This window comes from Acipenser ruthenus, chromosome 9, assembly GCF_902713425.1.
Source record: "Acipenser ruthenus chromosome 9, fAciRut3.2 maternal haplotype, whole genome shotgun sequence".
NCBI classification, from domain to species: domain Eukaryota; kingdom Metazoa; phylum Chordata; class Actinopteri; order Acipenseriformes; family Acipenseridae; genus Acipenser; species Acipenser ruthenus.
In genome coordinates, this window is record NC_081197.1 from 40,669,869 (window position 1) to 40,684,865 (window position 14,997).

A 14,997-nucleotide genomic window follows, 5' to 3' on the forward strand; every position below is an offset into this window, starting at 1 on the left:
GACCGCAGCAAGTTTTACACAATTGGATAAGACGTTCTCTAACTATTTGTAAAAATGTGTTAAGTACAGACAAGATGGTTGGACGGACAAACTGGCTAACTAACATCCTCTTTATACAAGAAGTTGTGAAATAATTGTTCCATTACAAATTATAATCTAACTGTTTATGACAGAAGGCTTTTTATTACCTTGTCAATCAGTAATGTACTATAATTGCTTTCCACTTCATTTGCAGTACTGGGCCATTAATTAATGTGTGTGTCTTTGTGATAGAGAACCATTGCATTTTTTAAAGGAAGCTGTCAGAAGTCTTGAAGTACTGTACAATTATCTGGAGGGTTACATGAGGCATTAGACATTAAATGAAGGCTGCCTTGAATGTACGAGGTGGATAAAATCCATGAAGGAGGCAGTTGTCTCCAAGCATACTCAACGTGTCCGCTAGTTATTTCTGTGACAAGTTCCTAGAATGTCTCCTCACTTGGTACTCAGTCATTTAGCAGCAGGCTGTGTTGGGCTGGAGCTTTTTTGACATTGTGATGTTGTGTCTGAACATTTGAGCTACAGCTATTCTATAGCTCATATAATAATATCAACTGAAGAGTAGATTTCATTTGACTTGTACTGAACTCTGCCACTGCGAAGAAATCTGCCTGTCATGGATTAGCGTGGCATGTGGACTAGCAGACAGGAATCACAGTAAAACAGATCGGTTTCAGCACAAATTACACTTTTATTTTCTTTAAATAAAACACAAGTTTACAAAGTTGTATTAGTTATATGTACACCAGGGTGTGAATCAGAAGCAATCTGTTATGAATATGTAGGTATTGGAAATACATCATTTTAGAAGTAAAGGGGTTAAATGAAAGCATTTTGGAGCTTGTGAATAAGCAAAGCTTTTCAGAGCCCAGGACAGGCACGCGCCACTCTGTCAATCTGGTAAATACCATCCTGATCCAGAGCCCCATTTGTGAATTCTCTCCAAGCACAATTACACACTTGCTCACTTAGGAATACAACACAGCTGTAATCTTCCCAGAACACAAGGCAAGACATTTACAAACCATAGTAGCATATTTAAAAAAACATTTAATCCAACAAAGCTTTTCATTCCAGTTCTAAAGGGTTCCAACCCCTAGTAATTAAAGCCAATAAAATAAAATGTTGGCATACAAAAGGTTTATTACAAAAAAAAAAAATCTAATTACTTAACAACTCCCTATGTAACATGCCATATTAAGGAGGTTGTGTGGTCCAGTGGTTAAAGAAAAGGGCTTGTAACCAGGAGGTTCCCGGTTCAAATCCCACCTCAGCCACTGACTCATCGTGTGACCCTGAGCAAGTCACTTGTGCTCCGTCTTTCGGGTGAGACGTAGTTGTAAGTGACTCTGCAGCTGATGCATAGTCCACACACCCTAGTCTCTGTAAGTCGCCTTGGATAAAGACGTCTGCTAAATAAACAAATAATAATAATTTTAAAAAAAAATAGCAGACGAATGTATAGTTTCCTTTATTCATATGACATTTTATATAAATGCTTTACAGCATTTTTCTAACCATCCTTTCTCAATCTTAAGGGGATGTTGGTCTCTACAAGTTTACCTAAGGCAAGATATATGGGTCACTTATTCCTCTAAAAAAATATTCACCTCGTTTTTGTCCACCCACTGCGCACACAAAAGCCTACAGGATATATTTATGTTGTTTTGTGTGCAGACAAACCAAACTTCAATCACTGATTAAAATGGCTCGGCACAGCTGCCCAAGAGGACACCTTATGTTGGCTCTAGAAGGTACATGACCGTAAACATCTGTTATTTCTTGTTGAGGTCTCCAATTAGTGGAGAAAATAGTTAAGATCCAAATCTCTCAGCCTTAACTTGGCTATATGCCAGTGTGTTGGAGTGACTGAAGATGAAAAGCATGTTGGGAGTCTCTGAGGTTTGGTAAGAATATCCAGCAGTTCAGACCCACTGGGCAGGAAAGTGTGAACAAGCTTCAGCTTTACTGGAACCGGTCCAGAACTCAATGCATACTTATATCTTATTCTAAAGGGTGTGGCCATATATAAGGAAAGAAAATTGGCACATCATAATAATGCGATAGAGCTGAACCATGTGAAAACCTGAAGCAGATTTTACTTGGTTGGCTGAATAATTGTTATAAGTACGACTGGCAAAGGAGCATGACAGCAATGTATCTGTATTTCAGCCTGTTACTGCAGCCCATCATTGAAGACATGGGCTGGCAGAGCATAGTCCCATCACAAAGACCACCATCAATGCTCATAGTGAGCAAGCTGTATGAAACAGAATGGATAGATGGATGGATTGAGAATGTAGACAGAACACTGAACACCATTTCATTTTACAGTAAAGCAATAATGAAAGGAGACCAGCAACATTGAGATTGATGGAAACCCACTAGTGGTGCAACAATTAAATCGATGCATCAACTATTGATCATTAAATTTCCCGAGCTTCGATTACAAATTGGTGAATCGGTGCATCAAATTAGAACCCAGTTTGAAGTCTCCTGTTGCCAGTTTGCATTAAAACCTTGAGTGTGCTTCTTTTAGTACTATTACGGTAGATAAACAACGTCTGCGCATTGCTAGGATATGCACTTTAGGCCTCTAGATTCGCGTTGGATATACCCCGTGTAAAGAGAGTTGAGTTGCTTCACTGGTGAGTCTATGCATTTTTTGCACAAAAAAGTTACAAGAACACAGCATATACCTTTTATGTTATGTGTAATCATTTCAAAAGAATGCCAATATTATATCTACCGATTACCTTCTTTTGTTTCAAAGTATGTTGTGTTTGGATTATATGGCACTATTATATAAAAGGAAGCTGAATTTAGTACGGTAGTTAAATTAGAATTTGTAAGATTAATTCAAATGTTTTGCTTTGGACATAAAATGTTAACAGTAATCAACAACCACAGTTCAGATAGAAATGACTTCTGTTAAAATATAGTATTTTTTATTATTATTACAATGTTAAAGGAACATCTGATGCAGATGCACGCGTATTCTTTTCAGTTGTTAAAAACTCAAGTCCTTTATATTTCTTTTTATAACCTGAAGTGTTCTCATTTGAATAAGTTTTTGTTGAACTATTATGCACCATAGTGTTGTTAGTGATTGGATCTTATGTTAAAAACAGAATGTTTGTTGTTTATTTTTAAAAATAAAATGTCAATGCATTGATTCGTTGATAAATGCCTATATAATAATTAAATAAGAAATTAGGTTGCCGATTGCACCACTAAAACCTTACTCAGTGTGCCTGTTTTAATTACTTTTTATCATGCAGAAAAAAAGACTGTTACAGTATCTCGAAATCTACTGGTATTAAGAGCTGTGAACACATTTTGTCACAGGATAAATCAACCTGAAATAATAGCATTTAGGTTGCATTGTATGCATTCTGAAGTACATTTGTTCTTTTAAAGTTGTACAGCATCAGTCACGTATTAAGAACGTACATTGGAAAATTCTTGAGCAATGTCCCTTCAGGCAAATAATCAAGTTTACAACATTAAACAAATTCAGCAATACCTTCAGTAGGATGGGAATACCAGGGGAATTGATTCACATTAACTACCATTTCCTATAAATGTCAGTAAGCCAGAGAGCAGGGGTTTTGGGTCTGCTTTGTCTGTAACAGTTTGAAGTCCATTACTGATCAGCATAATGACAATATAAAATGCTTTTATAATACCACAACAGACTGGTGGATAGTGGATCAAATGAGAATGATGGTCTTATGAAAAACAGTTACAAGCAGGTACAGTAGAGTCACTTCAGTTTAGCATCTGTCTAACATTCTGCAACAGTGTACTGCTCCCATTCATTTTAAAAGGCTTTACTAAAAAAGAAGAGGAGTATAGTACAGGACTATTTGAATTGCAACACATTTTAGCACAGAAAAATGTTCCAGCAGCACACAACAACTCAACGTGGGGTTTCCTCTCACAAATTCACACTCTGTACTGAAGGTTAGAATTTACAAAACAGGGTTTTAGCTGCTTACTTTATCTGCTGGTTTGTCTGACAAGAATGCAGTCCTGCGATTGTATAAAATAACACCCTTGACTAATAAATCCAACCCATGGTGTTACAAATCGAGCTCCTGCTATTTTCTTTTCTTCAGTCCCAGGAAGTAACAGCAGTCCCAGTGCAGCTCTTTTAAAGCCAGAAGGCATTATTAATTTATTTATCCGGGTGAATGCCTTTTAAAGCCTAAATTAATTGGCACCTCTCCTTGGATTTTTTCTGCTTGTATCAAAATACCTGGAGGCCAGCTCTGAGCAGTAACATGAAGAAAGTACAGCACGATGACCAGCAGAAAACAAAATACAGCTAATTACAGCAGCTACATAATTACTTTTGAACATTGTAAGCAATCAGCCATAATATCTAGCAGCTCATACACCCTAAAGGTCTCAGAAACAAATACTGTGCTGCACCAATTCTACTAGCCACCTGGGATTTCATAGATTTAAAAAAAAAAAAAAGAAAATCTTTGTTTATTCTTTTTATGGAACTGGAATGATCTTCCAAGGTTTTGAACACATAGTTAATAAGTAATCAAGCAATAGCTTAATGACGGTGATATGTCATATATAAAAGAGTTTAGCTACAGCACAATGCCCTTGTAAGTGTCTTTCCGTGAAGATTTAGATTTTAATGAAATCCCTTTTTTCTTCTTGACGTTAAATTTCGATACGTTTCTCTTACTATGAACAGTCTCTGAATGTAAAACACTAAAGAGCAGCCCTCTCCACCGTCTTGGTCTCTGGGAATTAAGTCCTTTTGAAAAGATTCCTGCTTTCTTAAATTGAATCCCTTGTGGTATGGTTAGAATCAGGACTATGAATTATGTGCTACAGTTAAACTTGTGTTACACTGAAGTGATTTAAAATAACATATTTTTAACAATCATTTGGGACAATCCACAGTAAAATGTTAATATTAAAACAACCGGGGAAAGCTTTTGCTACAATTATTACCAAATTAAAACATTGAATTTTCAAATGTACACATGAACATAACGGGACCAATGTATTATTATTAGCATACCTTGTGTCGTGAATACTAATCACTCACAGTTTAGCTAAATGCATGACCTTGGCTATGTTTACAATGACTTCTGGCACCCAGAAGGGAACGTTCTTTCTTTCCTTTTTTTTTTTTTAATTGTAATGTCACTGTCATTGTACTATACTGTACTTTTCTAGATTGCAATTTTAATTTGCCCAATGCCTAGTGGGGAAATTAATTACAAAATACTTTTCTGAATAATATCAAAGCAGGTTAATCTGTATACTGTACAGTTTTTATGAATATAAAATCGAGATATACACACCTCCAGACTTGTTGATAAACCACTAAAATATCACCAGCTATCCAAACTCTCCATGTAGCACAATCAACACAGCCTTTGCTTAGGGTCTTGAGATCACAGCATTGAATCTTGCTTTTGAAAAGTATTTTAATACAAAAAAGGTAGTTCTCTTATTATAATTATTATAGTTATAACCTCTCTTTGAAAATGGAATTGATTTAGAGTTAAGAATCATCTGTTTTTTACCAGACATTTAGTTTCAACCTGAAATTCATTTCACAGTGAAGCTCTTGATACTGATAATCGCATTGCTGAGTGGGGGTGGTCTCCGTTTTGCACAATCAATATAGCCTTTGCTTCGATTTTTTTCTCAGGAATAAAAGCGCTACACTCATAGCATGATACCTCTATTGTCATTATAAATATAGCCATTATATTCTGTCCATAATAAGAATGTAAATGTTACCACATAAAAAAGCAATAAAATACTGCAACTATAGCTATTGAGTTACAAAGTTCATTTGGCATGTCTCTGCATTTAAAAAGACAAAGTATGCTGAAATTTAAAGCAACAACCATTCTTTTTTTTTCATAAGTAAATGTAGTGCCTGTTGATTACTTAGGAAGATGCCTAGCCAGTTGCCTTCTCCAAACTGTGTCGTACCATAGGGACTCACATTCATAATCCTGTCAAGGGGGCATGCGGTTGAAGCTATTCCCTTCTTTTTATTCTGCTGTTGTCTTACAATACCATGTTCCCCACCCTGTCTGTGCATTTCTTATTCCTCTCGTTTTTCTCCAGCAATTTTCTTACATCGTTCTCTCTTTCTCTTTGTAATAAACAGGTGGATGGTACTGTGTTTAAGGGTGATGTGCTATTTACTGCAAAAACAGCATTGACATATTAGAATGCCAGTTGGTAGAGATTATTTTTATTATTATTATTTTTATTATTATTATTTTTATTATTATTATTATTAACTGAACTCTAGTTACTTTATATATGTTTTTTTTGTCGCTTGCAACTTTCTTTCAATCTCACCAGTTTCCCACAGGTTAAATCAATAACAAATGTATAGGCTTACAGCTGATTAGCAAGTTATAGTGATAGAGGGAATGTGACCTTCATTCCTGTGATCCCTACTGATTCACAAACAAGATCTCCAGGCTCCTAGTCCTCAGCTTGAACCGCAAGGGTCCAGTAAAGAGGATCACATTTGTTATAAAGTCTTTAAAAAACATTAAAACATTAAAAAGGACAAGAATTTGTGATTTAGAATTGATTTGTAGACACTCCTGTAGCGTAAACTGATGTTTCTAAACAAGACGTACCTGTACCATTGACTGTTACCGATTCATTTAGGTTCTGTGATCAATGTTCTCTTTCAAAGCTGATTAACAGTGCAGTGGTACACTAGTAGTGGCTAGTATACAGAGAACATTCTTCATGTATTAAAAATGGATAGAAACAAAAAGGAAAAAAGTTGCTTTTCACTTTTGTTATTGTTGGCACTTTCACCACACCTCTTTGCTAGAGTTGTGGTTTTCATCAGATCTCTGCTAAAATGCGGTCAGGGAGGTGTTTCCTCCCTCCCTTTGTGGCCGACTGAAAAAAAGTGTAATAGGGTAGGTGTTTGTGCATGGAAAAGGGGAGCTGTTTCAAGGGTTCTCCAAGCACTGACTTAAGGGTTTGAGCAACCCTCCTTGGTCCTGTCCACTTGATCTGGAATGTCCCATGTGCTTACTTTTGAAAGCTCTGATGGTATTAAAGTTAGACTCCATAGGACTGTCATGCATGTTTGTCCACACCTACTAGAGCCCCTATGCTTTGTTTGCCAGACAGCATCTGTCCCTTTCAACATGAAATCCACTTATTTTGCCATAATGCTTTACCGAGACTGTGTAAGCATAGTGAGAGGAATGCATCCATACTTACAAAGGAGGACTGGGCTGCTTTGTAATGTTTTTTTAAAAAAAGATAATTACTTTAATATATATATATATATATATATATATATATATATATATATATATATATATATATATATATATATATATATATATATTTTTTTTTAAGTAGGCTTCATGTATTTTCAAAAAACAAAATCACAGAGTGGACCAGCACAGTGCTGGGATGTACTTGGCACATCATTTTATACTAGCTGCACAGCTGGGTTCAAGGGCTTCAACCTGCTGGTTAGACGTGCCGCCGAAAAACATGAAAACTAATAATATCATAGTATCATAGTGAAGATCAACAACAAGCAGCTACAGTACACTTCCCCAGCCTTCTCTCATTACTTTCTGATCAGCACACTGTACAGCTATGGCCAAAAGTATATGAACATCATTTTAATATTTTAGTTAACATCACATAATCAAAGAAACTACAAAATGATATCGAAGTCTACCGGAAGCCATAACAGTAGCACAGTATTTCATGATAGACTTCAAAATTTCACATTTTTCAATTTGTCAGTTTTTCGTTAAGTATATGGAAAACTACAAAGCGGTATGTAATTCAATATGTTAATGTAACATTATTCAATAGGTTTCATTCGACATTATGAAGCAAATTTAGTTCAATCTATAGGGTCATATGGCCATAGCTGTATATGCAAGCAAGTAACATGGCCAGTTTGTTTGTTAACCCCTGGGTTGTTCTTGGAAACGGAGTGTATACTTATAATAATGTTTAAATATACACTACCGGTCAAAAGTTTTAGAACACCTCAATTTTTCCAGTTTTTATTGAAATTTACGCAGTTTAATGTCTCAATGTACTCTGAAATTAAAGCACAGAACAAATAAACAATTGGAGATAAAAAAGAAATCATGGAATCGTTTTGTTTAACAAAATTTAATCTAAATTTTTGACTCATCAAAGTAGCCACCTTTTGCAGATATAACAGCCGAACACACTCGTGGCATTCTTTCTACAATGGAAATCAAATATTGTTCGGAAAGTTCTTCCCAACACTGTTGCAGAAGTTCCCACTTGTAGGTTGCTTTGCTTTCACCCTTCTGTCCAGTTCATCCCAAACCAGCTCGATGGGGTTTAAGTCTGGAGACTGTGCTGGCCATTCCATGATTTGAAGCCTACCGTCTTGTTCATTTCTTCTGAGGTAGTTCTGACATAGCCTGGAGGTATGTTTTGGGTCATTATCTTGCTGTAGGATGAACCTCTGACCAACTAGGCGTATACCAGAGGGTATTGCATGGCGCTGCAAAATGCTGTGGTAGCAGTTTTGGTTCAGGGTGCCACTCACTCTGTGCAAGTCGCCGACTCTGGATCCAGCAAAAGAGCCCCAGACCATCACGCTTCCTCCCCATGTTTGACAGTTGGTGTCACACACCGAGGAACCATCCTTTCGCCTACTCGACGGCGTACAAAAACCCTGCGTGATGAACCGAAGATTTCAAATTTTGATTCATCGGTCCATAAGACCTTCTTCCAGTCGTCAGTAGTCCACTGGTGGTGCTTCATGGCCCAGGCAAGCCTCTTTTTCTTATTTTGCCATCTTAGCAGTGGCTTTCTTACTGCCACTAGACCTGTCAAACCTGCAGCTCGAAGTCTTCTCTTCACAGTTGAAACTGAGACTTGCTTACTTCGACCAGTGTTAAGCTGTGCTTGAAGCTGTTGTCCTGTGAGCCGCCTATCACGCAAGCTGTTGACTCTCAGAAACTTGTCTTCTGATTCTGTTGTGGCTTTGGGTCTGCCAGACCTCTTCCTGTCAGAGTTTCCTCCAGTTTCCAAGTGCCTTTTGATGGTGTAGGAAACTGTACTCACTGACACCTTGGCTTTCTTTGCAATTTCTCTAAAGGAAAGACCTACACTTTTAAGGGTTATAATGGTCTGTCTGTCTTCCTTTGTTAATTGCCTTTTACTCGCCATTATGAGAGCAATATACTACTTCCTGCAGTACAATACTGTCCAAATAATGCTTAAGAGGGTGTAGTAACACAGTCTGTTCCAACACTGCTTTTATATAGACAGAGGGTTTGTAAGTAATCAACAAAAGTTGGGACACCTGTAGGAATTGTTAGCATCAACTTTCAAGGCTTAATTTACTTCAATTGCTGCAGAACAGCTGTAAGTTGTTAACCCATTACTTGTTCCCTGAAAAAGGCCTTTTTGTATAACTCTGAAATGTACATTATTTTTCGGTTTTTGGTAACCTAAACTTTTTTTTTAACCTCTGGCAGTTTACCGCTTACCTTTGTACCATTTCAGGTTATTCACTGGACTTGAACTGCTTAAATTTCAATAAAAACTGGAAAAATGGGGGTGTTCTAAACCTTTTGACCGGTAGTGTATGTGTTGGCAATATATCACCTCATTTTAACTTCATTAGTGGATATTTCAATACAGTATTAATCAATATAATAGTAGCAAGGTTCTTAAATAAAACAATGTTCCTATTGGATCACTTCCAAAATATAACAAATTATCAATTTGGTATCAGATAAAATATGGTTTCCAAGAAGACATTGGATTGGAGGTCAAAGTCAAGGTTACTCAACAAAATGTTCACATTGGTGGTTCCAAGGCGATAAATTCAAACTAATGAACACATGAAGAATCAATCAGTTAGACTGCTATTTGGACTGCTAACCTGGAAAACTTAATCTGATTTCTGCCTCTGCTCCTGGACTGCTGAATGTCCTTGACTACTTATTGGATGGCCACAGATGGCTTTGTAATTTTGAACCTTATTGTAGGGAAAACTGGAAGTGTGACAAAATGGGCAGTCAAGTTCCTTCAATAGATCTCTGACAGCGAGAATTCACATCTCACTGGCAGATAATAGCATTCCTTCATACTTTTAATATTGATTCAGTTCGGAAGATTTGAATGTCAAGGGCAAAAAAACACATAGCCTGTCAGACATTTATTTTTATTTTTATCAAGGTAATTAATTAATAAGAAACACATTCAGCTATTTTGACCTACAGGCTGCTGACAAGCAGACATTTTGCAATGGATATCAAGACTAAGAGCACAAACAAAAGTACCCAGTAGTGTACGTTCCATGGTTAAACACTGTGTAAAAATAGTCCTTGACTCAAGGAAGTTATTCTGACAGTATGCGTTCTCCTGATTCCATGGAACACATAGATTTTCGAATTTGGAAATTAACTTCAGCATTCCAACAACTGTATACTATTAGCAATTCTGTCATTAGTCTCAATGAATTCAGCTTTTCATTCTAACTTGCTTTCAGTTTCCAGTTATAAAATCTTAAATCTATAAAAGCTGTGGAAGCCATGTATTTACATTACAGGACCTTGCTTTTCCTATTAGGCCTGCATAGCACAGAAGTGATTTTTCCAGCACTAGCTATTTTCCAGAAACTGAGCAGGGGAGTACCAATCAGGAGTTTACTTTGTGTTCTTAAATTACATCATAATGTGCATTTCCTCAATCACTTTCAACAGTGAACGCAAGGTACAGTAATTTAAATACAAGTCTGGAGTGGAAACATACCTGTCAGGTTTCAGTCCAAAAACACACGTCTACAAATTGCAATTTTTGCCAAAGTTTCCTGGTAGCAGTGGTTTATTCAGCCTGTATCCCCACAGATCCCCACATTTATGCACACTTAAGAAACTGCCCACTATGACTCTAAAAGACAAACTGCTCTCATCTCTGATACAGTACATCAAAAGTCTGACAAAGATTCATCTTTTAATTTAAACAAGTTTGTAAATCTGATGCATTTAGGCTTAAGCTAAATCGCTACAAACTCATCGCTACACTTCAAAACAAAAATACATCAATAAGTGAAGCTGAAAAAGCTGTAAATTAATTGGCAAGCATTAGAACATGACTTTGTAGTATTAGAGCTGCTGTCTGTGAAACCGAGCACAGTAAAGAAAGTCATTTTAAAAGTCATTCCCAGGAGGTCAAATAAAATGTTTAATTAACAGTAACAACCTACCGTAATACAAAAATAATGATTTCTGAAGACAATGCGATTTTTGACTTTACAGTACATCATGTTTCTACTAAATCTACTTGTTCACTGTTACTGAATCATAAATCAGAACATTATGTTTCTCATGGCTTGTTTCCTCAAGAAAAAGACAAAGCACTACTTTAACACACCTATACTGGTCTATTGTATCCAATTTATTTACTGTATGAATGTTTCAAATAAGCACTGTACAGAACAAGCACACAAGCTTGTTTGTCTAATTATTTTGTCTTGAGGCATCCAGGTAACAGTTAATAGGAAGTGTATTAAGGAACCAGCAAAGCACTTAAAATGTAATTTCTTTCCTGTATTTCAGTAATGCCCATTATTGCATCTCTGTGTGGGAGTTAATAAATATCTATATAGACTGCGCATACATATCCAATCAGTAATAATATTTATTTGTATTGCATACTTACTCAACTATGAATACATATTCAAATGTTACTTTGTTTTGTTCTCTTGTATTTGCATCCACTTACCTGTAACTGGGTATTAAAATTCTGATATTAATCAGATACCTGTTAATGTTATACAAGGCCACTAGATGCAAACAGCAGCAAGATCTACATTTGTGTCTCCAACCTGTTTTGGTAAAGAATGTAACTATTTTAAGTGTTTAAAATGTTTCTCAGTAAACAAAGGATTGTTGTACAGTGTGAGAAATTGACATCCATTTAAAGTGAAACAGCATTTCTTTGCAAGTCTGGGGGAATGTTACATGCTAATATCTTCACCATTACAGTCAAGACATTTCCAGTGTACTATACTACTAGGGGACCACCAAGATAATGGTTTTCATAATGTAAAATAGTAGGTGCATGTGTTTATAATTGCCGGTTTCGGTTTAACAACGATCAGTTTCAGTTTCCTCTTGTTCAAAAATAATTCTCGAATTTAAACTAGAAAAAAGTGAGACTGGTGCGTTTTGTATACTTACAGTATTATACACTACGGCAAATTGGGAACGTGTTAATTAAATTAAGTCCCAATTACAAAATAATAAAGCATTTAGAATATATATATATATATATATATATATATATATATATATATATATATATATATATATATATACACATACATACAATTACTGTATAGAACATGCATATGTACACAGTGTACATGATTTAAGAGCAACAAAACAACAAAGCGTGTCTTTACAACAAAGCGTAATAAACATACACTTTCTTTACAGCAGTGAAAGAGTTTTCCACAAAAAAGCAGGTGTCAGACAAAAACAAAATAACCATAAGAACGGACAGACTTTGCTTACACCAACATCACACTGACTTCCCAAGCGCCATCACCTCATCTCGAATCCCACATCTATTGTGGCTGCACCACACACAACAAAGCCCGACATGCAAAACCAGCGCTCGCCACTGGAACAATTAAATGGGATGGTCAATTTTATTAACAGGATTTTACAGTCTTGCCACTGTAGGCCCTGAATCCAGGGGTAATATTTGCTTATTAAACACAGCAGGAGCCCCATCACCTCTGGACGGGATTTGTGAATGAACCGAAAACACAACAAAGCACGCGCAGCACCAACTTTATTCTCTCTTTTTTCCTCCCCTTCTTACCTTGTTTTAACTCCGCGGGATTCACTGGTCAGATCAAGCGCGGGGGACGATAGATAAAATTGTTATCTCTTTATGTTTTTTTTACGTGTTGATAACAAATATATATTTAAAAAAAAAAAAAAAAAAAAAGAAAATCCGTTTTTCAAAACCTCTTCTTTCCAGGCCCTGCGACTCCTCTCTCTCTCTCTCGCTCGCTTGCTCGCTACCTTCTCAGCTCAGCCCACTTGCCTGCTCAATGACGTCATTGCTGCCAACGGGCTGAGAGAGTGCTGGAGTACCGACGGGACTGCTGGGGAGCATCTCGGGGTGAGACATCTCTGCTGTACACAGAGTCCACTGTTGTCAGCGGCGGCTGCTGCCCAAATTCTGCTTCAGTCATCCCTCCGGTAAGGTCTAAAACAAAATACTGGTTGAGGAGATGGCTAAGAAAAAAAAGGTCTTTTTAAAATTCCTTTACTGTAAAATACTAAAGTCAATGGTTCATTATCTACACTCCGAAATCTACTTTCTGTAAACCTATTCCGGGATTATAAATACCTGCTGGCTGCCCAATAAGAGACCAGTTGTTATGATTCCCAACTCCATCTCACTGTGTTTACAGCTTGGGACATTTTTCAGAAGAGGAGGACTTGACATTTGCAAATCTTTCTTTAATCAACATAACCATCTTTTAAATCAGCTTGGTAAACTATACTGGTAGCACTGATTTTCATATCAAAGATTTAAAAACTCTCTTGAAACGAAAGGGCCAGTTGAAAACCAGCGCTACCAGCTCAGACCAGGATAAATCAATAAATAGAATTCCCAACATCTGAGCTAGGCCTTATGGTCTGTTTTAAAACCACTCCAAATCAAACCAGAATTATTTCTGTCTAGAACTTGATGCGATAGATGTGGAAAGGTTTGTTGAGTGATGGCATTTTATTGTTGTTTGGTTATTACAAATATGTTAAATTGGTTAAGGGGTTCTTATTGAGGCTTTATAGGACTTGGCAATACTGCTGCTTAGTGGTGATGAAGAGTATGTTAGCAGTGATGACTAATTCTGAGATTGTCCTCAGTGGAAAGCTAATTGCACTACAGCATAATCACATGGAAAAGGCAGATACACATATTTGGGCTCTAAATAATATGGATGCTAGCCATGGTAATAAAGAGGCTCACACATATGAAACAGTGTTCTGCAAAGGTGTCAGACAGCTGTGGCTCAAAATGAAGGAAAGTAAACTGAGCTCCTCCACAGTTCAATGACAGCAGCTTCTCAGTGTTTTGGTTCAATACTAGGGAGTAGCTGGGACAATGCAAAGAAATAGAAAAGACAGCAACCTGCTCTAAGATGTATAATTTCTGCTGCAGTAAAGCCATATGGACTAGGTTAAAAACGGTGTCCTCAAACAGCAGTTTCTTTAACCGTTTAGCTGCAGGGCTGGCTCAGTATTGCAGTCACACATTAGATAAGCCTGTCACTGATTTCGACTGGCAAACTCTCAACGGCTATAACCATTTAAACTGTGTCATTCATTTTCACGATTCAAATGTTGTGAAAATAACAAACACTAAAATCCTCAACCCAAATCCAAGAAAGGGTACAAGTTTGTTGGTAACAAAGAAACCTCCCCTTGGTATTGCTTGAAGAATCAAATGAAATCCATACTGATTTTGATTCAAACAGTAAAGAGAACCACATGAGCAAACTGGCAGTACAAGTCCCCTTCATTTTCCAATATGGGCACTGGGGGATAAAAATAGACATCTAGATAATTAAAAGTTACGTGAAACACATATATAAATGCTCCACTACCAACACAGTACGTGTTATGGATAGTACAGTGATGTACTGTCCTTGCTGGATCACCCCACTGCTGTCTGGGAAGATGTGGCAGCATGCTCACAAGACCTAACAGTTGCTCTGCTCTATTAGCCATGTCTATGCATTCCCACTACAGAAGGTGGCAGCTGGGTTTTAGTTCACTCAATGTCCTGAGTGATTGTTGCTTCAGTGTGGTCCCAGCTGTTTCCAGATGATGTTTCATCCAGCATGCTCAATACTCTTGTCTATTCCACACCTGCCAT

General features: G+C 36.9%; 1 protein-coding gene across 4 annotated transcripts in view; it reads right to left on the minus strand.

The window, feature by feature from the left end:
- Nucleotides 1–13,256, minus strand: part of LOC117405334 (cytoplasmic protein NCK2-like) — a 62,928-nt gene extending 49,672 nt beyond the window's left edge. For 2 of the 4 annotated variants that reach the window (XM_034008312.3, XM_059029992.1), the window contains exon 1: nt 12,925–13,256. The gene's annotated coding sequence lies outside the window, so the exon portion shown is untranslated. Of the gene's footprint in view, nt 1–12,611; nt 12,661–12,924 lie in introns of those variants that run through there. The other 2 variants (XM_059029993.1, XM_034008309.3) reach the window with 2 other exon arrangements.
- Between the last annotated feature and the right edge of the window lie 1,741 nt (nt 13,257–14,997).